We start from the raw sequence: 27725 nt of genomic DNA, 5'->3' as shown, positions 1-27725 counted from the left end.
TGTAAAGCAATTATCAAAGCAAAAGGTGGCTACTTTGAAGAACCTAGAATATAAGACATAATTTCAGTTGTTTCACACTTTTTTGTTAAGTATATAATTCCACATGTGTTAATTCATAGTTTTGATGCCTTCAGTGTGAATGTACAATTTTCATAGTCATGAAAATACAGAAAAATCTTTAAATGAGAAGGTGTGTCCAAACTTTTGGTCTGTACTGTATATATACAGCTCTGGCAAAAATGAAGAGACCACCACATCAAAACCCTGTCATGGGCAGCCCAATCTCCAGACCTGAGCCCCATAGAAAACCTCTGGAATGTAATCATGAGGATGATGGATAGTTACAAGCCATCAAAGAAGAACTGCTTACATTTTTGCCCCAGGAGCAGTGTGAAAGACTGGTGGAAAGTATGCCAAGACACATGAAAGCTGTGATTAAAAATCATGGTTATTCTACAAAATATTGATTTCTGAACTCTTCAGGAAAACACATTAGTATTGTTGTTTCTAAATGATTTTGAACTTGTTTTCTTTGCATTATTTGAGATCTAAAAGCACTGTTTTTAAAAAAAAATTTGACCAGGACAGGAGAGAACGAGGACCTTGTTAGGACACTTCAGACAGCAAGGGACCAATAGCCAGCGCAAAGTGGAAGGCTTACAGACCTCACCTGGGAGAGGGATCCACCTTTGCCTCCAGGACGGCCGGACCACATCACCACCTCTTCCTGATACCCTGGACTGTGGACTGCTACCATCAGTAAACCAGGTAAAGACGTTCCAACTCTGTGTCCTCCATTTATTTGCCGGCATACACTATCTCTGCCCAGCACACCGGGAGCCCTGGGGACCTCGCTTCACCTGTGGGAAGCGTCACCATCTATGCTGCAGCAACATCACCCCAGAGGAGCCCTTTAAACAACGTCAGTCCCTACTGACCGAGAACCACAGGTGGCGTCACGAACACAAACTTTAATACAAACCCTTTAAAAGACCTTTCCCTTTTAATTCATTGCCTAGGGCCACGGACCGGGTCGCAGCCACCGTGACATCCCCTTTAAGTGCGACCAGACCAGGTACCGAGTATCCCCATTGCCCTGGTGGACGACTCATAAAGCGCTGCAGAATATGTTAGCGCTATATAAAAAATAAAGATTAATAATCCATTTTAAGGATTTTTTCTCTTGCATAATGGCAGTTTCTGGTATTGCAGTTCACACTAATTTACTTGAAAGCAGTTTTTTTTAAATTAAAAGCTGTAAATTACAAGTAATGGCAGTTTTTGTCGTATTTTGAGCCAAACTCTGCAGTTATTGCAAAATTTTATTGAGGCTACCTGGGTCTGTTTTATGGACCAGACTAAAGCAATCAGAGGCAGCTACAGCCCCTGTCCCCCTGTCTGCAACGCAGGTGAACCAAGGAACTACATACGCAGCCAATAACATCGGCAATTTGTGGTAGTGACTGACGTGATTTTTTAAAGTCATCTGACCCTGGACTATGTGTGCGTGTGATATTGCAGCTCTGGAGTGGAACCACTTAAGGGCAGTCCCACACGTCCAGATAATTCCGGTACCGGAAAAAATCGGTACCGGAATTATCCGTGTCTGTGTGCCCCTGCGTTTCTGTGGCACATCAGTGTGGCACACGTGCGGCACACGTGTGCCACCCGTGTGACCACTGGGTACCACACGGAGCGTGCAGGAGATAGCGCTAAAGTTTAGCGCTGTCCCCTGCATCGTGCTGAAACCGCGACTCATATCTTCTGTGCAGCAGCGTTTGCTGCAGAGAAGATATGAATAATCCTTTTTTTTAAGTTTATCGTGTATAAAATAAAGGTCCATGTCCCCACCCCCTGTGCAACCCCCCCCCCCCCCCCGCTGTTCTGAAAATACTCACCCAGCTCCCTCGTTGGCTGTCGCTGCTTCCTCCTGTCCTGGCCGCACCTTCTACTGTATGCGGTCACGTGGGGCCGCTCATTTACAATAATGAATATGCGGCTCCACCCCTATGAGAAGGTGGAGCTGCATATTCATGACTGTAATCGGCTCTATTCAAGCTCTATTCACATACCACATAATTATACCAATTATTTGCCCTTCCTTTTTTATCTACCATACCTGTTCTGTTTTAGTAGTTTTTTGGTGTCTCCGCATATCTACTACAGGAACATGCTGCTTATCTTTTCCTGTGCCTTGCAGATACCATAGCAGGCAGTGTAAGCATTGAGTTTCCTGACAGAAGCTCTGATACACAGCACTGACATTGCTCCATTGTTCCATCTGCTATCTCACATTCAGTGAAAAGAAATCTGGAAATAATCGATCAGATCAGATGTGTTTGCATCAACATTTCCCCCATCGCCACTTACAGTACAGACCAAAAGTTTGGACACACCTTCTCATTTAAAGATTTTTCTGTATTTTCATGACTATTAAAATTGTACATTCACACTGAAGGCATCAAAACTATGAATTAACACATGTGGAATTATATACTTAACAAAAAAGTGTGAAAATTATGTCTTAGATTCTAGGTTCTTCAAAGTAGCCACCTTTTGCTTTGATGACTGCTTTGCACACTCCTGGCATTCTCTTGATGAGCTTCAAGAGGTATTCACCGCAGAGGCGTAGCTAGGGTTTTGGTTCAGGGGGGGCAAAGCTTCTGAGTGGGCCCCTAACCAGGTAACCTTGATTACAATTCGGTGACCCGCCCTAATAGTGGAGGAGAACCTCAGCAGATGACCGCGCTATTACTGAAGATAATCTCTATATAACGACCAACATGGATATTACCGCCATATGGTCAGTGGTAGATACCAGCCCTGCAGAATATATAACGATCACAGCACAGTTACAGATAATGTCTGACCGCTGACGTTCTTTATGATGGAGTCGTCACTTTTCCCGTGTTTTCCATCTGGCCCAGACCAACATGACAACTTCTTCCAGCCAGGACTCGTCTGCAAAGAATATGCAGCGCCCCAGGGTCCTGGTCATTGCAGTAATGTTATTCTTCCACCAGGGGGAGTGATATTACGTCTGAAGGCAATAAAGGAGATCTCTTTATCAGGTATCACAAACCACACAACACACTTCACACTCTAGGCCGCCAGGGTGAGCCATGTTTCTATTTATTAGGGCACTCCTCACAATTAGGTAAAACTGGTGGTTTGGACAGGAAGTTAGGCAGAAGCGAGCTGGGTTTCACCCAAGCAGCACCAGTCTGGCGGACACTGGCTGGGCTACACTCAGTAAGCTGCTATCTGAGCTCCACTCAGGTAGTGGGTCCCTGACAGGGGTGGGATCCTGTCAGAGGCCTAGACAGAAGGTTACGGAGCTGCGCCTGCTTACCAATGCGGCAGCATCCAAAGAAAGAGACATTGAAAGGAATTGCGTTGCTGAGAGTGAGAAATGAAGTCAGAGCAAAAGTAGAGGAAACCAGAAGGAGTTCTTTCCTGTAAAAGGCTGCCTCCTTTCTGAGGCGCAGAAGCCGGTAGCAGGAACACCGAGGAAGTCATCGTCTCCAAGCCTGGCTCCAGAGACCGGCAGGACAGCTAATCCCATATTAGTTGCCCGACCCTATACCCAGGAGGCACGGTGGCAACTGTGGGGGCCGGGGCGTGATACTGTCCCTGTAAAAAGCCTCAGGCCATCAGTCATACGGGTTTGTCCTATCCTTACCATCAGGGGGACAGAGAGAGAAAGACATAACATCTATAACAGTTGTGAGGACCTTACCGAGACGCACAGCAGGGAGGTACTACAACACTCAGGCGCTAGAGGAAGGCTATTAATTTCCACCTGGATAAGGGGACTCTGGAATTGCCTTCAGACTGGCCGGACTCTGCCTGCCCTGTGATCTGGTGCTCTGGACTGTGGATGCTGAATCTTCAGTAAAAAGGTAAAGAGACTGCCACCTTGTGTCCTTGTTCTTCACTGCGCCTCGCACCATCCACCATCTACACACTGGGAAGCCCTGGGGACATACTTCACCTGTGGGAAGGTATACCATCTAGCTGCCATAACATCACCTCAGTGGACCCCTAAGCATCATCCTGACCGAATACCACAGGTGGCGTCACGAACATTATCCCTTTAAAGACCTTTCCCCTCTTTTTTACAACAGACGTCCCTAGGGCCACGGACCGGGTCAGCCACCGTCACATCCCCCTTGAGAACCGAAGGGCCCGGCTGCCCTAACGGGGGTGCTCCAAATACAACAAAGACACATTTCACTTCTCATTTTCCAGCCCCATCACCATCTATTCCCAACCTGCACAAACTCCTCATTCTGCTGATATCCCAATTCTGAGCCGCTGCTGCCGTATGTGTCCCTATTACGGCCCCTGATACCCCAATACTGAGCCTCTGCTGCCGTATGTGTCCCTATTACTGCCCGATACCCCAATACTAAGATGCTGGCGCCATATTTGTCCCTATTACTGCCCCTGATATCCCAATACTGAGCCGCTGCTGCCGTAAGTGACCCTATTACTGCACCTGATACTCAATACTGAGCCGCTGCTGCCGTATGTGTCCCTATTACTGCACCAGCTGTGTGGTTCTGGGTGCCCTCTAAATTCTAAGGAATTCCTCTATAATATAGCATTACCAGGTGCAAGTGCCCTAGAAAACAGTGCCCATATTTTGCTCCCTAGAAAATAATATTGCCCTGTGTGCCCCTTTGATAGTCACAGTAACCTGAGTTCCCCTATAACAATAAGTGCCCACTTTACATTTAATAATGTCCCGAGTCTGCCCACTGTACAGCTCCCCTATACACAATATGATGCTCTCTTATACACAGTATACTGACCCCTTAGTAGCCTCCAAACTGTTTGATGGCTCCAACACTGTAATCCCCACACTGTATGATGCCCCTCTAGATGGCCCCCATATAGTATAATGCACCAGATCATCCTCAATATAGTATAATGCACCAGATAGTCCTCAATATAGTATAATGCACTCCCCATAGGCCTACTCTATATTGTATAATGCACCCCCCATAGGCAGACTCTATAGTACAAGGCAACACCCCATATGCAGACCCTGTAGTATAAGGTAGCACCCCGCAGGCAGACCATGTAGGCAGACCTTGTAGTATAAAGCAGCACCCCTATAGGCAGACCTTATACTATAAGGCAGCACCCCCATAGGCAGATCCTGTAGTATAAGACAGAACCCTCCATAGGCAGACCCTGTAGTATAAGGCAGACCCCCCATAGGCAGACCCTGTAGTATAATGCAGACCCCCCCATAGGCAGACCCTGTAGTATAAGGCAGACCCCCCCTAGGCAGACCCCCCATAGACAGACCCTGTAGCATTAGGCAGACCCCCCATAGGCAGAACCTGTAGTATTAGGCAGACCCCCCATAGGCAGATTCTGTAGTATAAGGCAGCCCCCTTAAAAACATAAATACTCACCTCTCTTCCTGGTTCCTGCGCTGCTCTGGGCTCCCGCTCGCCTCCTGACAGCAGTTGCCAGGCAGTGACTCATCGCGCCCCCTGTCTGCATTGCCGACGTCCAACGCTGACAGGGGGATGATGGGGGAAGGAGCGCAGCACTCCTTCCCTCATCATTGCGGTCAGCTGTATCAGCTAAATGCCGATACATCTGACCCTGCGATGACAGGCGGGGGCCCCCTGCTGGCACCGGGCCCCCCCACCTGTTCAGGGGCCCCATAGCGGCAGAGCAGGGAGATCGATTCTCCCTGCTCTCCCGCAAAAGGTAACTGTATCGTAGCTCCGGGTGGGCCCCCTCTGAGCACCGGGCCCGGGGCACCCGCACCCTCTGCCCCACCGGGAGCTACGCTACTGAGTCACCAGGAATGGTTTTCACTTCACAGGTGTGCCATGTCAGGTTTAATAAGTGATATTTCTTTCTGTTAGAATTTGTTTTATGGCAAGAAAAAAGCAGCTAAGTAAAGAAAAACGAGTGGCCATCATTACTTTAAGAAATGAAGGTCAGTCAGTCCGAAAAATTGGGAAAACTTTGAAAGTGTCCCCAAGTGCAGTGGCAAAAACCATCAAGCGCTACCAAGAAACTGGCTCACATGAGGACCGCCTCAGGAAAGGAAGACCAAGAGTCACCTCTGCTTCTGAGGTTAACAACAGGTTAACAACAGCTAAGATTAGAGACCAGGTCAATGCCACACAGAGTTCTATCAGCAGACAGATCTCTACAACAACTGTTAAGAGGAGACTTTGTGCAGCAGACCTTCATGGTAAAATAGCTGCTAGGAAACCACTGCAAAGGACAGGCAACAAGCATAAGAGACTTGTTTGGGCCAAAGAGCACAAGGAATGGACATTAGACCGGTGGAAATCTGAGCTTTGGTCTGATGAGTCCAAATTTGAGATCTTTGGTTCCAACCACCGTGTCTTTGAGCGACGCAGAAAAGGTGAACGGATGGACTCTACATGCCTGGTTCCCACCGTGAAGCATGGAGGAGGAGGTGTGATGGTGTGGGGGTGCTTTGCTGGTGACACTGTTGGGGATTCAAAATTGAAGGCATACTGAACCAGTATGGCTACCACAGCATCTTGCAGCGGCATGCTATTCCATGCTATTCCATCCGGTTTGCATTTAGTTGGACCATCATTTATTTTTCAACAGGACAATGACCCCAAACACACCTCCAGGCTGTGTAAGGGCTATTTGACCAAGAAGGAGAGTGATGGGGTGCTACGCCAGATGACCTGGCCTCCACAGTCACCAGAGCTGAACCCAATCGAGATGGTTTGGGGTGAGCTGGACCGCAGAGTGAAGGCAGAAGGGCCAACAAGTGCTAAGCATCTCTGGGAACTCCTTCAAGATTGTTGGAAGACCATTTCCGGTGACTACCTCTTGAAGCTCATCAAGAGAATGCCAAGAGTGTGCAAAGCAGTCATCAAAACAAAAGGTGGCTACTTTGATGAACCTAGACTATAAGACATAATTTCAGTTGTTTCACACTTTTTTGTTAAGTATACAATTCCACATGTGTTAATTTATACAAGTTTCATAGTCATGAAAATACAGAAAAATCTTTAAATGAGAAGGTGTGTCCAAACTTTTGGTCTGGTACATACAATGCTTTTATATAGATAACTGATGCACATTGCAAGATCTGCTCACATGTCCCTTAAAGTGTGTAACCGTCGCTTTCATTTTTATTTCATAAATCAATAGTACGCATAAAAATAAGGAACTTTGTAATATATCTTATCACAGAAATCTGCTTCTTTTTCCTCCCGGATTAATCTTTCAGTTCTGGTAAATTGAGAATTTTAAGAATAAAAGATCAGTCCAGGATGAGGAAGATTTCTCTGATGCAATACATTGCAAAGTTGCTTATTTTCATATCTACTATTGATTTAGGTACTAAAAATTAAAACAACGATTACACTTTAAGGCCACATTCACACGCCCAGTATTCGGTCAGTATTTTCCATCAGTATTTGGAAGCCAATCTGGAACAATCAGAGGAAAAGTATAAGGCTGCCGTCACACTATCAGTATTTGGTCAGTATTTTCCATCAGTATCTGTGAGCCAAAACCAGGAGTGGGTGATAAATGCAGAAGTGGTGCATATACTGACCAAATACTGAACATGTGAACGGTGCCTTAGGAACATGTTATATTGGCTGAGCCAAGAAAGCATCATGAATCCATTCCACTATGGTAAGCTGTTACATAGGAAATTGTTGCTTGGTTACTTATTTTTGAAATTGACCAATTATTTTTTTAATCAATAGTACATGTCCTGTAGTTATAATGGACATTGGTGAAATTGGGGGATGAGCGGGGTGGGGGTGGATGTCCCAAAATGCCACTTCTATGATGATTTTTCTCTATCAGAGGGTGACCTTACAAATAGATCTCTTAGGCTTAAAGGAGATGTGTCATCACAAAATGATTATCAGGTTTTTGTTACAAATGATTTTTTTTAAAATGGCCGTGAATAGTTTTTTTTTTATTCCAGATCACAATATGCATTAAAAATATAAAAATAGAAATGTTGCAATTTTCACACTGAACACTGGTGCTTTTTTAGACTCAAACTTCCTGTAGTTTCAGAAAATTCACTCGTACATTAGTAGCAATAGACCGACTCCGATCTTATCTTTTATATTGAAGCATCTAATTAGCGTGTGCAAAGGTCATTGTGAAGGGAGGAGGAAAAGGGGAGCTGTGATATCGCCTATTGTGATTGGTGGATCCTATGTTAGCAGCTGTGTATAGATATGTTGCCTCTCACTGTAACCCTGCCTCTGATGATAACGAGTCTGCTGAAAAATCTTCCTGATGGAGTGTATTTTTGTTGTTGTTGTTGCCTTTCTTTATGATTCTTCTGTCTTTTTAATGCATTTTGGAGCTGTAATCACATCCCACTGAGCAGTAAGGAGGACATTAGTCAAGTCCAGGACTGGATGACTACATCATCTGCTGCCTGACTGTTCTGGGTTAAAGCTCCGCCCACAGGACTGGAAGAAGGTAATTACCATATACTGAGCAACCGCAAAATACGGTAACTAGATTTCATCCACAAACCACAGCTTTTCTGGGACATCAAGGGGCATGTTACTGGATTAGGGGACTATGTAGTAGAGATAAAAGTTTGGGATCTTTAGAAGCTGTCACAGGTTCCCTATCAGAAATATCTTAGGCCGGGTTCACATTGCATTAACAGCAGCCCATTCAACACATGTGATAAATGGGCTGCGTTAACGCAAGTGCCGACATGCCGTCGTGCTAGCGCAGATAGAACTAGCAGATGCTCTATCTGCGCTAGCAGTGACGGACCCAGAAACGCTGCAGCCCGCGTCCCAGGGTCCGTCACTCAATGACGGCACATCGCTAGCGCATGCCAATTTAGCGATGCGTCCGACATAGGGCTTATAGGTGGCGTTAATGGACTGCGTTACACCACGTTATGCCGCAGTGTAACGCAGTCCGTCTAACAGACTACAGAAACGTAATGTGAACCCAGCCTTTGAGATATGTTCCAATAGTGAAAGGTGAAATGTAGGGCGAATCTGCAACATATCTGCAGTTTTTCCACAGCAAAATGGACCTGTGTGCATATATCTCAAGAGTGTCTGTTACTTTTTTTAATTAAAAAATGAACAAAAAAAAGAAAGACCCATGAATAATTGTGGGAAATGTTCTCACTATTAATAGCTCATCAATAGATGATATTTACTTATTCCCAGTTTATTAAAGGGGTGTTCTAGCTATATACACTTATGTGGCATCCATAATGGCGTGTTCTATACATCACCCTTCCCTCTCTTGCCTGTCACAAGGATCCTAGGATCTCTGTTCTCCCAGGGTGGTAGCTATAGGATGTACAGAATAAGCAGTCCCACGTAAGATCTGTTGCCTGACATAAGTGGACAGGGTAAAAATGTCCTTTTGTTACAGAAGAAGACACTAATTGGTATTTGGTAGGTGGGTGCTGAGTCACATACTTTACACTGGGGCTAAGAAGACACAAGTTTCAAATCCAGGACTCAATAAAATGTCTAATGCCCCTTTAACAGGAGCTGCTATAAATATGTATAGTTTTTACCTGGTGTAAATGCTGCTGTTTTCCTGAATCCGGCGCCATTTTTCTTTTGTTCCTGCGCCTCTCCGTTCCTGAGATATGGCCTCCTCTTCCCTTATATAAATCTTGTCTTTTTTATCCAAGTGGGCATGGCCTTCAACTATTCTCTGTGGCTGTAATCTAGAGCAACACGCCCACTTGTCTAATAAGACTAGATTTCCATGCAGGGAAAAGGAGGCCATATCTCAGGAACGGAGAAACGTAGGAGCTAAAGAAAGACATTGCCGAATTCAGGAGAACAGCGGCATTTATACCAGGTGGAAATATTACATATTTATGGCAACTGACAGGTCCCTTTTAAGGAACTGTTCTCTAAGCAATTTCCTAATGTACATGTAAGGGAAGATTTACTAACTGTGAAGAAAGTGAGATTAAGCAGAGCAGATCTACTTCATATTGCACATCACCCATGAGACTTAAGCAGGAGGGGGCTGCTGATTGAACTGATTGAACCGTAACCCAGCACATTAATGTCTGCGGGGGAATAACTATGTGATCCTATAAAGAACGCTGAGCCTCTGACCACCTCCTACCTGGGAGTGAGATGTTACATCTGCAGCCATGACATCATCGGCCGAGTCCGGAGATTTTCTGATAAAAAGTCATAGATTTTGGATTATTAGGTGTTATTAGGAGCAGAACAGTTTGTCTTTTTTTCCCTTCCTATAACCGCAAGAAACCTATTTGCTGCAATTTTCTCACAGTTGCTCAAAAGTAAAAACGGTTTAGAAAAATCCCCAATGAAAAACAATTCAGTTCGGAAGATCCGCTGCACCCGCTGGTATGCAGAAATGTTATTTTCCCTGGATTCGGGCCCAGTGGACAATCTGAGTCAGCTGTCACCTGTTTTCTTGGTTTTAGTAATTTGCTGTTTGAGAAATGTGTTGTTCCCATTTTACGGAGCCGTTTTGCCACGGGGGGCACTTCCCATGCTTGACCTTACCGCTCCGATACCGGCCTTCAGAATGGGCCACTTGATCCCCTCTACTGCACTCAGGACTGGAGGAAGAAGGACCTCGCAACGCACCTCTTACTACATTTAGGCTACTTTCACACTAGCGTCGGAATCTCCCCGTCGCAATGCGTCGGGCAGAGATTCCGACGCTAGCGTTTAACGCACTGCACAACGGAGGCAGCGGATGCATTTCTCCGGTGCATCCGCTGCCCCATTGTGAGGTGCGGGGAGGTGGGGGCGGAGTTCCGGCCGCGCATGCACGGTCGGAAAAAGCGGTCCGTCAGGAGCAAAAAACGTTTGCATGTAGCGTTTTTTGCTCCCGACGGTCCGCCAAAGCACGACGCATCCGTCGCACGACGGATGCGACGTGTGGCAATCCGTCGCAATGCGTCGTCAATACAAGTCTATGGGGAAAAAACGCATCCTGCAAGCACTTTTGCAGGATGCGTTTTTTCTGCAAAACGACGCATTGTGACGGATTGCAGAAAACGCTAGTGTGAAAGTAGCCTTAGTGTATCTTTGGGTTGGACAAGTGTACATTTCCGCCATTCTTTTTCTATTTTTTACCATCGGCCTTCAGCTCGATCCCGAGCCATGGCGACTTGATGGATGAACGATCTGTAGGAAGAACGATCTTGTGCAAACCTAGATAGGTCCACCAGGGTCTTCTCCGCCGTTACTTTGACTGTACCAAGCCATCGGGATTGTTGTTCTTCCTCATAACATATGCCAATCTGGCTGACAGTGTTTGGTCCTGCCTACTTCTTCCTACGTCTCCCCATTTTCATAAAAGTGTACAAAAAATTGCCAAAATTTGCAACTTCTATGGTGTACAAGTCTTGATAAATTTACCTTTACTTTTTTTGTAACCGTCGTGACAAAGTCACTAGTAAAGTACTGGAGGGGAGTCGCTTAATATTGTCAGTGATGTGAAATCCAGAGTATTTTCCTCCAGCACACTATGTGCCGGGATGGGTTTAGCTAATTTTCATGCGTTAATTAATTTTTGGAGTCTTTATCGAGGGGGTATCGGTGACCATATTTTCTGGGGGTCTGTGCTGGATTATGACACTTTGATAAAGACCATAAACATTGGCGCTAAAGACAAAGGCCCATATATATTGTATTCCGCTCACTCGGCAGCACTTGAGGAATACACGGGAAGCAATTCTGTCCAGGCAGGTTCATTCACACGTCATAAACCGTGCTGTAAATAAATCCTATATTGGCCCTTGGGAGTAAGGAAAACAAAAACAAAAGTACAGTGGCACATACGGGTTGGTCCGGCTCGCCCAGACGGCGTAGCATCCAGCACAGCAGACTCTGGCCGGAGTCTTAACACCGGGGGTCCGCACACCTCCACTCACAAACCCTGAATGAGACAACTGGTCTCCTTTTTATCTACAGTACTACACCCCAGGGTGGGAATATGTGATCAGTCATTCCCACCCATCTCTCTGACTACTGGTAAACCTGGCCCTGACACGCCCTATTAACTCTCTCAGCACTATATGTGCTGGGGCCTGTTTTTCCAGGCTTACATAACCGAGGCTACAAACCTCAACGATACATATCTCCCCTGAAGGACCTGTCCGGCAACCATCTTAAAATATCTAGAACCATATGGCGGATTTAAGAAGAAACATAGAACTTCATGAGCACCAACTGTCATCTCCTATCTCAGTAATGGCAATGTTTGTATCCACTATGGGGACACAAGACCTGGATCTGAGGACTCAAAATGTCTTCCTACCCCCGGAATCAGTAGTTTAGTGCCATAGCAGATAGTTTCCAAAAGTCACTGACACCAAGTCACAGACAATTTACTCCATTTTTAAAGGTCCTGTGACTTAGCAAAAGTAAATGGTTCCATTGTGGACTCTGGAAAAAATGTTCCCATAGCAGCATGCATGGGGCATAAATAGAATAATATAAAATGTTTTATTCTATAGCAGAAAAAAACAGTATTTAACTACCATACAGAAATATATATCACAAGCAGCAAATTGAGACTTGTTCGCCACCTAGTGGAGTTTTTTTATAAAAGCAAGTAGACTGTGTAACCAAAATTGGAATGTTCCGAAAATTTTATTTTTATTATTTATTTTAAAGCACTGTTAATTCCAGGGTGATGAATATGTGAAAAGGGTTACATACATAACGTACAGTGTATATAACAAATATAAAAATTAGGGAAATAAACTGACAGACTGATACCGAGCGGGAGAGGACCCTGCCCTCCCAGGCTTAAGGCTATATGTGCACACGTTGCGGATTGGTGTGCAAATTTTTCTGCACTGTTTTTGCAAAATCCGCAGGTAAACCCGATTTGCCGCGGATTTACCGCGGTTTTTGTGTGGATTCCACCTGCGGTTTTACACATGCGGATTCCTATTGAGGAGCAGGTGTAAACCGCTGCGGAATCCGCACAAAGAATTGACATGCTGCGGAATAAACAACACTGCGTTTCCGTGTGTTTTTTCCACAGCATGTACACTGGGGATTTTGTTTTCCATAGGTTTACAAGTTACTGTAAACTCATGGAAAACTGCTGCAGATTCGCAGCAAAATCCACAACGTGTGCACATAGCCTCAGTGTCTGGTATCAAAATCTGATGAGAATAAGAAAAGCGTTTTTCTTCTACGTGGAAAACACTGATGTATGAATGCAGAGATGTATCCAGGTTTTCCGGCACCCGGGGCAAGAATTAAACTTTGCGCCCGCCGTAAACATCGTGATTTGCACACTAAGTGCCGACCAGCTGCTCTCCCTAGATCTCTCAATGTTCAGTGAAAAACTGCGAGAAGCAGGAAGAAAAGCTCGTTGTCATGTGACCGTATGTATGTGAAATCACATATGATTGAGGTGGCCATGTGATGACTGATCGAATCTGCAGGGATGAATCCTGACAGTGAGTACATTACACACTGTTAGGATTGGAGTGCTACAGTGCTTTACTTTATAATCAGAGGGCTCCTCCAGGTTTGAGATGAAGCTCTGCAGTCATTCTATGTGACTGCAGGCTTCTGAATTCTCACAGCGTCTCTATTGCACACTATTAGGATTCTCCCTGCCGGTGGCAAGAGTGGTCAGCACAAATATGAGATTTATGAGATTTATAAACTTCTGGCCACATTCCGGCCACGCTCCATTCATTTTCATTGAGTGAGGCAACGCATGTCTAGTCGGCACGTGACCACATGTATGCAAATCACCGATACGAGAGAATTCTGACAGCAGTCCGCACTGTGAGAATATAGAAGTATGCAGTCACATAGAATGACTACAGACTCATTACAAACGTGGACAATCCCATTAATGCATAGCATGAATACAAATATGAGAATTGGTCAGTATCACAAAAAACATTTACATCTAGGTAGCTGATAGATTACGTTGTCTCTGATTGGAATCATTCTCTTTCTTTTATTCATCTTGATCAGAATCCAGGAAGACTTTTCTCATCCACCACATGTCTCTGCAGACATCATCTTCTTCGGTCTAGTGCAGCACATCATTATCATGCTCCTGAATAAAAGTATTTGCCCTACGCTGAGCCCATGAATAAATGATTACCCCTCACTATATTCCCTGCATAAAACATGATCAACACACTGTCCCTCTTATGGCACATGGCCTCCACACTGCCCCCGCCTTTACATACTGGGCCCCTTCATCACATTGTCCTCTCACATAGTGTTCCCCCTATAGAGCCCAGTCTTCATACTATGCCCCCTCACCACACTCTCCCTCCTTGGTATACTGTCCCCTCCTGGCTGTGCCCTTATGACGCGCCCACAGGGCCGTGGGGTACTCGGTACTGGGTCCTGCGGTTCACAGAGGGATGTCACAGTGGCGACCCGGTCCGTGGCCCTGGGCATCAACGTTAAAGGGAAAGGTCTTAAAAGGGAATAAAGTTTATGTTTGTGACGCCACCTGTGGTGTTCGGTCAATGGGGACCGACGCTGCTTTAAGGGGTCCTCTGGGGTGATGTTATGGCAGCTAGATGGTACAACTTCCCACAGGTGAAGTGTATCCCCAGGGCTCCCATGGTGTAGATGGAAGATGGTGAGGAGTGCAGTAAAGAACGAGGACACAAGGTTGCAGTCTCTTTACCTTGGTTTACTGAAGACTTCAGCATCCGCAGTCCAGAGCACCAGATCACAGGGCAGGCAGGGGCAGGCCGGCTTGAAGGCAAGTTAGGAGTCCCCTTATCCGGTTGGAAATCAAAAGCCTTCCTCTAGCGCCATGGTGCTGCAGTCCCTTATGGCTTAAAGCTCCACATAAGGTCCTCACAGATGTTATCGCTCTCTCTGTCCCCGGGTAGGATAGGACATAACCCGTATGACTGGTGGTTAGAGGCTGTTTATAGGAATTCTAGCATGCCCCGGCCTCTGAGTGGTGCCACCGTGCCTCCTGGGTGTTAGGTCGGACAGGTAATGTAGAGTTCAGCTGTCCTGCCAGTCTCTGATGTAAGTCATAAAAGTCCTTACAACCTCGGTGTTCCGGCTACCGGTCTCTGCGCCTCAGAAGGAGGCAGCCTGCTTGGGGCTGGTCTCCCCCTGGTATTCTCTCCTGTGCTTTGCTCTCCTGCATGCTCTCTGCAATGTATTTGGCTTTCTCAATGTCTCTTTCCAGGAGCTGCTGCACTGTGGCGGCACAGCTCCGTAAAAACCTTCTGCTGCCTCAGACTGATCCAGTCCGTCTCCTGATTAGACCTTCCTGGAACTGACTAACTTTCCCTACAGACTACCAGTTATATATCTATGGGGAGTCACCTAGTAAGTAGGATCAAAAGCTCCCCCTGGTGGCCTGGAGTGTGAATGTGTTGCATGTTTGTGGTACCTCGTTGCAGTTATCCCTTCTTGCCTTCAAGCGCAACATCACTCTCCCCGTGAGGAAAGCTGTGATGACCAGGACCCTGGGGCGCCACACTTACACTGCTTCCTATGCTACCCCCCACTACTCAGTCTATATTCTATGCCCACTCACACTTTTCTCACCCTTACTGTCTCGTCACACTATTTCTCCTCCCTCCTCATACTGTGTACTCTAACATCCCCCTGCTAACCATACTGTCTCCTCATATATTTCTCCCCTCACCCTCCATACGGCCTCCTCACACATCCTCAGCGACTCCCCATGCTGTGTCTTGCACACATTACCCCGACTCCCCGTACTGTGTCTGCCCACATCCCATCACCCTCACACCCCATACTCTGTCTGCACACATCCCATCACCCTCACTCACATAGTGTGTCTGCACACATCCCATCACCCTCACTCCCCATTTTGTGTCTGTATACATTTCCCCCTTTGCTCCCCATATAGCATTTGCACCAATCCTCCTACTGTGTCTGCACCCATCCCCACACACTATACTGTGTCTGCACCAATTACCACATTCACCATGCTGTGTCTGCACCCAATCCTCACTCATACTTTGTCTGCATCCAGCCCCCACTGACCACACTAAGTCTGCACCCATCCCCCACTCACCATACTGTGTCTGCACCCATCCTTCATACTGTTTCCTCATACATTCCTCCCATCTCCCACCTTGCTCCTCATACTGTGTCTTCAAATTTCACCAGCTCCCCATATTATGTCTGCACCTGTCCCTTCCTTGCTCCCCAAGCTTGTGTCCTGAAATCTTCTTCACCCGGGTTACATTAAATCTTCCCCATCCCTCCCCCTCACACAAAATCTTCCCCACACAAAATCTCCTCACACACTTAATCTGCACCCACCTCCACACTAAATCTCCCCCTGTTACACTAAATCTTCAGTGTCTTCTTTGCACCTGTGCGCCGGCGAGTGATATCAGCAGTGTGATCACATAATCTGACGTCGCCCTGACTTGACGGTCAGAGCTTCAATTGTACTTACATCTGAAAGATGCGAGTACAATTGTTCTTTGGGATCCGACTAGCTGCAAACCCTCGAACTGGCTGCCATCTTGACAGAACAGCAGATTCCCAGTCTGGATGGCAACAAAATTCAGCCGCTGGGGAAACACCTCAAACCACCACATTAGGTGTCTGGACAGCACCTCCTGCTGGGTACACCAAGGGCAGATACCGCGCCTGTCCCCCTAGATACACCTCTGCCTGATTGTGCCCTTAGCCATTGAATTAGTGAAATTGGAAAATTAGATTATGAGCTCAATGGATACAGTGACAAGAGAGAGGAATAAGAAGGGACTGCATTTAGGCAATAACCAACCTTTGGGATTTTTTAAATTCACTTTTACTTAAATGCATACATTTTGGTTTAAAATCTTTTTTTTTTTTTTTTTTTTACAATTGGGTTCCATTAAAAATCTTGCACCATTTTCTATCTGTAGTCTCTGTGTTGCACTGACTGTTGCTGACTACTAAATTAGTTAACTGAGAATTAAACCCAATTGCAAAAATTATTATTTAAAAATTATCCCCAGAAGTGGGTAACCCCTTTAATAAGAAATATTTTTTTCAACAAAAAGTCTTCAAAATGAGAAACTATACATTGAATTCTACATATCTGGAATAGCCATCAGCTGCTTAAAAGCCTTTGTTTTCCACTTAAAGAGATCTTGTCACCAGGTCAAAAGTGTTTAGTTTTTTGTCTTATTTTATTCCCACTGATTCCCTCAGTATTCTGCTTTTTTCTTTTTTAAATACACCATACAGTTTCAGAGATGTGGGCTTTATTTCTTGCAAATGTTTATCCATACAAGGGGGTGTGACTCATTGTATTCTCTGGGGCGTGTTTTAAAATGATTTGCATAATCATAATCATAGTCCTTTGCAAAGAGTATAAAAATTAGCACTAATCAAAAGGGCCCATATCTCTAGAACCGTATTTAAAAAAGGAAAAAAGCAGAATACTGAAAGGATCACCGCAAATAAAATAAGGGCAAAAGCTGGCACTTTTGACCTGGTGACAGGTCCTCTTTAACACCACTAAGGCGCACTATTGGGACTAGGAGGGCAATGAATATACTGCATTTACCATTCTGGCTTCACCAGAGTGAAAAATTCACAAAATGACAATCCCCAGATGACAAAACCTATGGAACAGATTAAACTCCTGAATGTGTAATTAATCTCTGTTCTGGATGACAGCAGTACATGATTCACAATATGCCAATGTATTTAATATATTTCAGGGATGTCTACTCAATTAGCTGAATGATTTAACCTTGGGAAAACACTGTCGCACCATCTAAATTGTTTTTCATTCACATTTCTGTGGGACGAGAGGTGTAACTTGGCGTTCCTGCACCCCAATACCAAATCAATAACAGTGCGCCTCCTAACATGTGGTTTATAATGTGGCAGAAGGGCCACCTAATACACAGGGGCTGTTCAAGAAACATCTGGGCATCTTTTATTTTTTCAGTTCGGACATGTGTCACTTTACGTGGGAATAACTTTGGAATGCTTCTACCTGTTACGTGTCCTGGCTCTAGCACCAGACTCTGCTTCCCGCCATGCACCTCTGATGTCATTGCAGCGCCCCAGAGATCTGGTCGTTGCAGTATGACACTCTGCTGCTAAGGGGAGTGATGGTACGTCTGATGGCACTAAAGGAGTTCTGATCAGGTATCACAAACACACATGACACTTCACACTCCGGCCACCAGGAGGAGTGGTTCTATCTAGTAGGCCACTCCTCACACTCTGGTAAAACTGGGGGTTGGACAGGAAGTTAGACAGAAAGAGCCCGGGAGAGTTCGGGAGAGGACCTGTCAGGGGTGGGATCCTGACAGCGGTCTAGAAAGAGAACAGATCGTTACGGAGCCGCGCCTGCACTACCTTGCGGCGGTATTCTAGAAAGGACACAAAGCTAAGTTGATTGTGGAGAAGTGAGAAGCGGGATCACAGTGTAAAGGAGATAGAGCCAGTAGGAGTCGTGCCGTGAGACCGAGGCAACATCCTTCTGAGGAGCATAGCGGTGGCCGGAGCACCGAGAAAGTAAGAGATTTTACGCATTACTTCAACACGGCAGGACAGTTAATTATAGGTTCAAGAAACAAAAAAGATGGCTGACAGCACTCATAGGCCGGGTCGCCCGTCCAGGTCCAGGGAACCCACTAGGACCATACGGTATACCAAAAGTAAAAATAGACAGCGCTCCATCCAGGTGTATAGACCAAAAACCAGTGAATTTATTCAGCCATGATAGCTATCATGGCTGAATAAATTCACTGGTTTTTGGTCTATACACCTGGATGGAGCGCTGTCTAGTTTTACTTTTAGTTAATTATAGGTTGGCTGTCTCACCTAAATCACCTAAGCAGACAAGGGAGGCAACTGTGGGAGAGGGGCGTCTCTAGGGTCCCAGAATAACTCCAGGCCTACCCGTCATACGGGTGCGTCCTAACCATATAATCTGGGGGACGAAGAGAGAGAGAAAGAACAACGAACACAGACACAACAGTTGTGAGGACTATCCCGTGGTGCTCAGCAGGGAAGGACTACAACACACAGGCGCTAGTGGGTAGGCACTGATTTCCACCTGCAAAGGAAACTCAGGATGTGCCATCGGACCGGCCGGTCTCAGATAGCCCTGTTAAGCGTGCTCTGGATTGAGGATCCTGAAGTCTTCAGTAAAGAGGTAAAGAGACTGCAACCTTGTGTCCTCGTTATTCATCGCGCCTCGCACCACGCATCACACCATCACCTTTCATTGGGCGCCCCTTAGCAGGGTCACGGACCGGGTCTAGCCACCGTGACGACCCCAATACAGAGACTGAGGGGCCCGGTATCGAGAACCCGTGGCCCTGTGTCTGGGGGCGCTCCATCATCATCTTTTAAGGCCAGCTCTGGCAGCTGCATGCCTCTTGAGTATTCATGTAGCAGCACACTTGATAACATGTGCTTTTCAGTAGTCAAGCTACACTTGCCATTAGGCTCTGCATCAAGTCAGGTGCCTGATTATCTGCTCAGCCTCCCTTGAGCGCTATCTAGCAACCTGCTGCTATCATATCAGTCCTGTTCTTCCTGTTGCTGTCCACACCCTCAACTCTGCCATCAAGTTATCTGATGACCCACTCATCTCTGCTATTCCTTGCTATTCCTGATACTATCCTTACCGCAACTCTGCTTTTGAGATTCCTGATAACCAACTTGTCTTTGAGATTCCAGGTGCTGACCGCATGCTAAATCCTGTTAAACCAAAGTAAACGATAATCAACCTGTCTCTGCTATTCCTTGTGCTCTCCACATCCTCAAGTCAACTCTGTTGAATCAAAGTATACGATAACCGGTGCACTTTCTAGGAAACAATTCCATTTTTGGCTGTTAGAGGCCTATATATTTGAAATGGCAAAATAATTACTCCATTTTAAAAATTGCACATCTTCAAGTCTCCAAAACAGCATTCAGGAAGTTTGTTAACCCTTTGTATGCTTCATGAAGTTTAAGCCAAAATGGATGTGAAATTTAAAGATTTTCTTGCAGCCTTAAAGGGACACTGTCACCTGAATTTGGAGGGAACAATCTTCAGCCATGGAGGCGGGGTTTTTGGGTGTTTGACTCACCCTTTCCTTTCCCGCTGGCTGCATGCTGGCTGCAATATTGGATTGAAGTTCATTCTCTGTCCTCCATAGTACATGCCTGCGCAAGGCAAGATTACCTTGTGCAGGCATGTACTACGGAGGACAGAGAATGAACTTCAATCCAATATTGCAGCCAGCATGCAGCCAGCGGGTAAGGAAAGGGTGAATCAAAAACCCCAAAACTCCGCCTCCATGGCTGAAGATTGTTCCCTCCAAATTCAGGTGACAGTGTCCCTTTAATCCCTGTTTTTTTCCAGTAGCACAACAGGTATTAACAGTGAAACACCACTCTGATTTACTACCCCTGATTCTGCTGTTTGTGGCCATAATGTTTTTTTCCCTCTTAATCACAGCCATCATTGATGTAGTAGGTGTAAGGGTATGAACAGAAGGATGGACTCAAATGGGGTTGCCTCCTCTGCTCTGTGTCCGGAACCACCGTGGCAGATACCAGTGTTCCCGTGGGAAGCTTACCTGTCCAAGACCAACCTTCCCATGTGACAGAAGGGGGTGGGTACCGGTCAAACGGCGCTGCGCACGGGGAGCTGACAGGAGTCCGGGCGGGAAAGTGCAGAGCGCAGCAGAGTGAACTGCCAACTGCGCCGCAGTAAGTAAGCATGAGGGCCCCCCGACCAGGGACGCAAGCAGGGAGGCTTAACACTGTGAGCGCCCACGAACTGACACTGACCTGCCAGCCTCCGTAACTGGAGAAGACACCCCTCACAGGTTAGAGGCAGACGCTGGTGCAGGCAGGTCCGGTGAACTGAGTAGTAGGCCTGATCCCCTGATAGGAGTATTTGGACTTACCGGGGAGCGCAGTATCGTTCCTGTGGTGACTCGTTCTGGACAGAGCTTTGTGACTAAGACCGGTGAGAGCAGGACCTCGCCTCACCCCACGCCGCCTTGTTACCTGCTTTGGGAATCGTATCTTCGCCGTGGACTGGGACCTGAGAGACTTAATGTGCCGCTGTTGACGGTGCCAACGTTGGAGAATTAGACCCTTCAATCAAGCCTTCTTCTGACTGATAAATTTTATGCCTGCCTTTTGTTCATTTCCCTGAAATACTGTTTTGCCTCTTAATTGTTTCATTTAATTCCTTCATCCTCTCGTCCCTGTGCAGAGTGGTAATCCCTGTTAATAAATCTTTAACTCTTGGTCTGCCTCAGATCCGTGGCGACATCCTCCGTACCTGCAGATTATTGCATAGGATTGGGGACTTTGGAGCCTTCGTTTTATTTGGGGCTTTTGCAATAATATTGTTTTGCAGAGGCCCTGAGTTGCCAAAAATGTATTTAGTGGGGTAGTTGATCTAAGGGTGCAGCTGTCATTTTGCCTTGTAATTTATTATGAAAGTATAATATATGTATACAATATATATACAGTGTGTCGTAAAGTCATGGTGCACTTTTGACCAGTCATTGGAATGCAACAAAAAACAAAATAAATGTGAAATGTGCTCCAAATAAAAGAAAAACTCTCCCAGGTTTATACCTATTCAGTGAGTTCGATGTGGGCTCTATTTGTTGCCCTACACACATCCAAACGATAGTGAAGTTCTTGCCACACACAAGTAAGGACGTCTCGTGTAACAGAGTGAATAACGTCTATGATTCTCTGTTTTAAGTGATTAATGTCGTTGATACGTTCAATGTCACATGCTGCTTCACATAACCCCAAAAGTAAAAGTCTAAGGGCGTCAGATCCGGGGATTGTGTTGGCCATGGCTTGACAGCACCCCTGCCTATCCACCGCCGGGGGAATGTTCTATCCAGAAACTCATGAACAATGGTGGCATAGTGTGGAGGAGCACCGTCCTGGTGAAAGTTGACACCTTCTGGAAATTGTGGCACTCCATACAATTCCAACATGTCAAGATACGTGTTTGCCGCCACAGACTGGTCTGCGAAAAAAATGGGAATATCACCTTATCATGCATCAGGCCACACCACACGTTCACTTCAAGGGTGTTACGTTCGTACTCAACGTTGACATGAGGATGTTCAGCAGCCCATATTCGGACATTATGGCAATGAACATGTCCACAGATATGGAAGGACGCCTCATCGCTAAACACAATCTTCTGCAAAAATCTTTCATCATTGTCGATCTCATGAAGCATATCTGTAGCAATGGCACATCATTTGGGTCTATCTGCCGGTTTGATAGCATGCAACAACCACAATTTGAACCCCGTAAAACAGAGACATTTCTTTAACACATTATGAACTGTAGCCTTGTTTAGGTGTAATTGTTGAGCACACGCACACTGTTGTGAATTCTGTTGTCGAACTCCCTCCTGTGGTCCTGAATGGTACTTCGGCGAGTTCTGTCTATGGGTTCCCTCTGGTGGCTATGAGTGAAGCTGCTGCTTCTGAGGTTCCTTACACAGGTGACTTGGTTTATCCTTTGGTTGGCTTCTCTATTTAACTCCACTCAGATCGTTACTCCATGCCAGCTGTCAATGTTTTAGCATTGGTTCAGTTCGCTCCTGGATCTGCCTGGTGACCTGTCTTCTCCTGCAGAAGCTAAGTTCCTTATTGTTATTTTTGCTCATTGTTTCTTTTTCCAGATGGTTATCCTGATTTTGTCTTGCTAGCTGGAAGCTCTGGGATGCAGAGTGGCACCCCCCGCACCGTGAGTCGGTGCGGAGGACCCTTTTGCACACTCTGCGTGGTCTTTTGTAGGTTTTTGTGCTGACCACAAAGATTCCTTTCCTATCCTCTGTCTATTTGGTAGGTCTGGCCTCCCTTTGCTGAAACCTATTTCATTTCTGCGTTTGTGACTTTCATCTTTACTCACAGTCATTATATGTGGGGGGCTGCCTATTCCTTTGGGGAATTTCTCTGAGGCAAGGTAGGCTTTATTTTCTTCTCTAGGGCTAGCTAGCTCTGAGGCTGTGACAAGGCGCCTAGGGAGCGTCAGGAGCGCTCCACGGCTATTTTTAGTGTGTGCGATAGGATTAGGGCTTGCGGTCACCAGAGCTCCCACATCCCAGAGCTCGTCCTGTATGAGTTTAACTATCAGGTCGGGTGCTCCTAACCACCAGGTCATAACAGTACAGCTGGCCCAAAGTATTAATGCATCTCAATAGAAGGATAAGAGGACTTCTGAGACCATTTTTTTTTCTTTGCACTGTGTTTTGTCTTTCTTTTCCCCTAGACCTTTGGGTGGTTCAGGCACAGGTGTAGAGATGGACATTCAGGGTCTATCCTCTTGTGTGGATCATCTCACTGCAAGGGTACAAAACATTCAAGATTTTGTGGTTCAGAATCCTATGTTAGAGCCTAGAATTCCTATTCCTGATTTATTTTCTGGGGATAGATCTAGATTCTTGAATTTCAAAAATAATTGTAAACTGTTTCTAGCTTTGAAACCCAGCTCCTCTGGTGACCCCGTTCAACAAGTAAAAATCATAATTTCTTTGTTGCGTGGTGACCCTCAAGACTGGGTATTTTCCCTTCCTCCAGGAGATCCTGCATTGCGAGATGTAGATGCGTTTTTTCTGGCGCTTGGATTGCTTTATGATGAACCAAATTCAGTGGATCAGGCAGAGAAAATCTTGCTGGCTTTGTGTCAGGGTCAGGATGAAGCGGAGGTGTACTGTCAGAAGTTTAGAAAGTGGTCTGTGCTTACTCAGTGGAATGAATGTGCCCTGGCGGCAATTTTCAGAAAGGGTCTTTCTGAAGCCCTTAAGGATGTCATGGTGGGATTTCCCACGCCTGCTGGTCTGAATGAGTCTATGTCCTTGGCCATTCAGATCGATCGGTGCATGTGTGAGCGCAAAGCTGTGCACCATCTGGCGGTATTCTCTGAGCATAGGCCTGAGCCTATGCAATGTGATAGGACTTTGACTAGAGCTGAACGGCAAGAACACAGATGTCGGAATGGGCTGTGTTTTTACTGTGGTGAATCCACTCATGCTATCTCCGATTGTCCTAAGCGCACTAAGCGGTTCGCTAGGTCTGCCACCATTGGTACGGTACAGTCTAAATTTCTTTTGTCCGTTACTCTGATTTGCTCTCTGTCGTCCTATTCTGTAATGGCATTTGTGGATTCAGGCGCTGCCCTGAATTTGATGGACTTGGAGTTTGCCAGGCGCTGTGGTTTTTTCTTGGAGCCCTTGCAGTATCCTATTCCATTGAGAGGAATTGATGCTACGCCTTTGGCCAAGAATAAACCTCAGTACTGGACTCAATTGACCATGTGCATGACTCCTGCACATCAGGAGGATATTCGCTTTTTGGTGTTGCATAATCTGCATGATGTGGTCGTTTTGGGGTTGCCATGGCTACAGGTCCATAATCCAGTGTTGGATTGGAAATCTATGTCTGTGTACAGCTGGGGTTGTCAGGTTGTCAGGGGGTACATGGTGATGTTCCATTGCTGTCAATTTCGCCTTCCACTCCTTCTGAAGTCCCTGAGTTTTTATCAGATTACCGGGATGTATTTGAAGAGCCCAAATCTGGTGCCCTACCTCCTCATAGGGATTGCGACTGTGCTATTAATTTGATTCCTGGTAGTAAGTTTCCTAAGGGCCGTCTGTTTAATTTATCTGTGCCAGAGCACGCCGCTATGCGGAGTTATATAAAGGAATCCTTGGAGAAGGGTCATATTCGTCCGTCGTCGTCACCATTGGGAGCAGGGTTCTTTTTTGTGGCCAAGAAGGATGGCTCTTTGAGACCTTGTATTGATTACCGCCTTCTTAATAAGATCACAGTCAAATTTCAGTACCCTTTGCCGCTGCTGTCTGATTTGTTTGCTCGGATTAAGGGGGCTAGTTGGTTCACCAAGATAGATCTTCGAGGGGCGTATAATCTTGTGCGAATTAAACAGGGCGATGAATGGAAAACAGCATTTAATACGCCCGAGGGCCATTTTGAGTACCTGGTTATGCCATTCGGGCTTTCTAATGCTCCATCTGTGTTTCAGTCCTTTATGCATGACATATTCCGAGAGTACCTGGATAGATTCATGATTGTATATTTGGATGATATTTTGGTCTTTTCGGATGATTGGGAGTCTCATGTGAAGCAGGTCAGAATGGTGTTCCAGGTCCTTCGTGCGAATTCCTTGTTTGTGAAGGGGTCAAAGTGTCTCTTTGGAGTTCAGAAGGTTTCATTTTTGGGTTTCATTTTTTCCCCTTCTACTATCGAGATAGACCCTGTTAAAGTTCAGGCCATTTACGATTGGACTCAGCCGACATCTGTGAAGAGCTTGCAGTAGTTCCTGGGCTTTGCTAATTTTTATCGTCGCTTCATCGCTAACTTTTCCAGTATTGCTAAACCGTTGACTGATTTGACCAAGAAAGTTGCTGATGTGGTCAATTGGTCCTCTGCGGCTGTAGCGGCTTTTCAGGAGTTGAAGCGTCGTTTTGCTTCTGCCCCTGTGTTGTGCCAGCCAGATGTTTCGCTCCCTTTTCAGGTGGAGGTTGATGCTTCTGAAATTGGAGCAGGGGCTGTTTTGTCGCAAAGAGGTTCTGATGGCTCGGTCATGAAACCCTGTGCCTTCTTTTCTAGAAAATTCTCACCTGCTGAGCGCAATTATGATGTGGGCAATTGGGAGTTGTTAGCCATGAAGTGGGCATTCGAGGAGTGGCGACATTGGCTTGAAGGAGGTAAACATCGCGTGGTGGTCTTGACGGATCACACGAATTTGACTTATCTCGAGTCTGCCAAACGGTTGAATCCTAGACAGGCTCGATGGTCGCTCTTTTTCTCCCGTTTTGATTTTGTGGTTTGATACCTTTCGGGATCTAAGAATGTGAAGGCTGATGCCCTGTCAAGGAGTTTTGTGCCTGACTCTCCAGGTGTTCCGGAGCCGGCGGGTATTCTTAAAGAAGGGGTAATTTTGTCTGCCATTTCCCCTGATTTGCGGCGTGTGCTGCAAAAGTTTCAGGCTGATAGATCTGACCGTTGTCATACGGAGAAACTGTTTGTCCCTGATAGATGGACTGGTAGAGTTATCTCGGAGATTCATTGTTCAGTATTGGCTGGTCATCCTGGAATCTTTGGTACCAGAGATTTGGTGGCTAGATCTTTTTGGTGGCCTTCTTTTTCACGGGATGTGCGTTCTTTTGTGCAGTCCTGTGGGATTTGTGTTTGGGCTAAGCCCTGCTGTTCTCGTGCCAGTGGGTTGCTTTTGCCCTTGCCGATTCCGAAGAGGCCCTGGACACATATTTCCATGGATTTTATTTCAGATCTCCCTGTTTCTCAAAAGATGTCGGTCATTTGGGTGGTTTGTGATCGCTTCTCTAAGATGGTCCATTTGGTACCCTTATCTAAACTGCCTTCCTCCTCTGATTTGGTGCCATTGTTTTTCCAGCATGTGGTTCGTTTGCATGGCATTCCAGAGAACATCGTCTCGGACAGAGGTTCCCAGTTTGTTTCGAGGTTTTGGCGGTCCTTTTGCGCTAAGATGGGCATTTATTTGTCTTTTTCTTCGGCTTTCCATCCTCAGACTAATGGCCAAACCGAACGAACTAATCAGACTTTGGAGACATATCTGAGATGCTTTGTTTCTGCTGATCAGGATGATTGGGTGTCCTTCTTGCCTTTGGCTGAGTTCGCCCTCAATAATCGGGCCAGCTCGGCTACTTTAGTTTCTCCTTTTTTCTGCAATTCTGGTTTCCATCCTCGTTTCTCTTCAGGGCAGGTTGAGCCTTCGGACTGTCCTGGTGTGGATGCAGTGGTGGACAGGTTGCAGCAGATTTGGACTCATGTGGTGGACAATTTGACATTGTCCCAGGAGAAGACTCAACGTTTCGCTAACCGCCGGCGTTGTGTTGGTCCCCGACTTCGTGTTGGGGATTTGGTTTGGTTGTCGTCTCGTCACGTTCCTATGAAGGTTTCCTCTCCTAAGTTTAAGCCTCGTTTCATTGGACCATATAAGATTTCTGAGGTTCTTAATCCTGTGTCATTTCGTTTGGACCTTCCAGCTTCTTTTGCCATCCATAATGTGTTCCATAGGTCGTTGTTGCGGAGATACGTGGCGCCTATGGTTCCCTCCGTTGATCCTCCTGCCCCGGTGTTGGTCGAGGGGGAGTTGGAGTATGTGGTGGAGAAGATTTTTGATTCTCGTGTTTCGAGACGGAAACTCCAGTACCTGGTCAAGTGGAAGGGTTATGGTCAAGAAGATAATTCCTGGGTTTTTGACTCTGATGTTCATGCTGCCGATCTTGTTCGTGCCTTTCATTTGGCTAATCCTGATCGGCTTGGGGGCTCTGGTGAGGGTTCGGTGACCCCTCCTCAAGGGGGGGTACTGTTGTGAATTCTGTTGTCGAACTCCCTCCTGTGGTCGTGAATGGTACTTTGGCAAGTTCTGTCTATGGGCTCCCTCTGGTGGCTAAGAGTGAAGCTGCTGCTTCTGAGGTTCCTTACACAGGTGACTTGGTTTATCCTTTGGTTGGCTTCTCTATTTAACTCCACTCAGATCGTTACTCCATGCCAGCTGTCAATGTTTTAGCATTGGTTCAGTTCGCTCCTGGATCTGCCTGGTGACCTGTCTTCTCCTGCAGAAGCTAAGTTCCTTATTGTTATTTTTGCTCATTGTTTCTTTTTCCAGATGGTTATCCTGATTTTGTCTTGCTAGCTGGAAGCTCTGGGATGCAGAGTGGCACCCCCCGCACCGTGA

The 27725-nt window shown here is 46.1% G+C and overlaps 1 long non-coding RNA gene across 1 annotated transcript in view; it reads left to right on the top strand.

Annotated features, from left to right (window-relative positions):
* The first annotated feature begins 7368 nt into the window (after positions 1-7368).
* Positions 7369-27725, top strand: part of LOC138644893 (uncharacterized) — a 107303-nt gene continuing 86946 nt past the window's right edge. Inside the window, exon 1 of the long non-coding RNA XR_011314680.1 lies at positions 7369-8481. This is a non-coding gene — a long non-coding RNA (uncharacterized lncRNA). The remainder of the gene's footprint in view (positions 8482-27725) is intronic.

This window comes from Ranitomeya imitator, chromosome 1 (genome assembly GCF_032444005.1).
Source record: "Ranitomeya imitator isolate aRanImi1 chromosome 1, aRanImi1.pri, whole genome shotgun sequence".
Lineage (NCBI taxonomy): Eukaryota > Metazoa > Chordata > Amphibia > Anura > Dendrobatidae > Ranitomeya > Ranitomeya imitator.
Note: the sequence above shows the minus strand (reverse complement) of the source record. Positions and strands in the feature narration are given on the sequence as shown.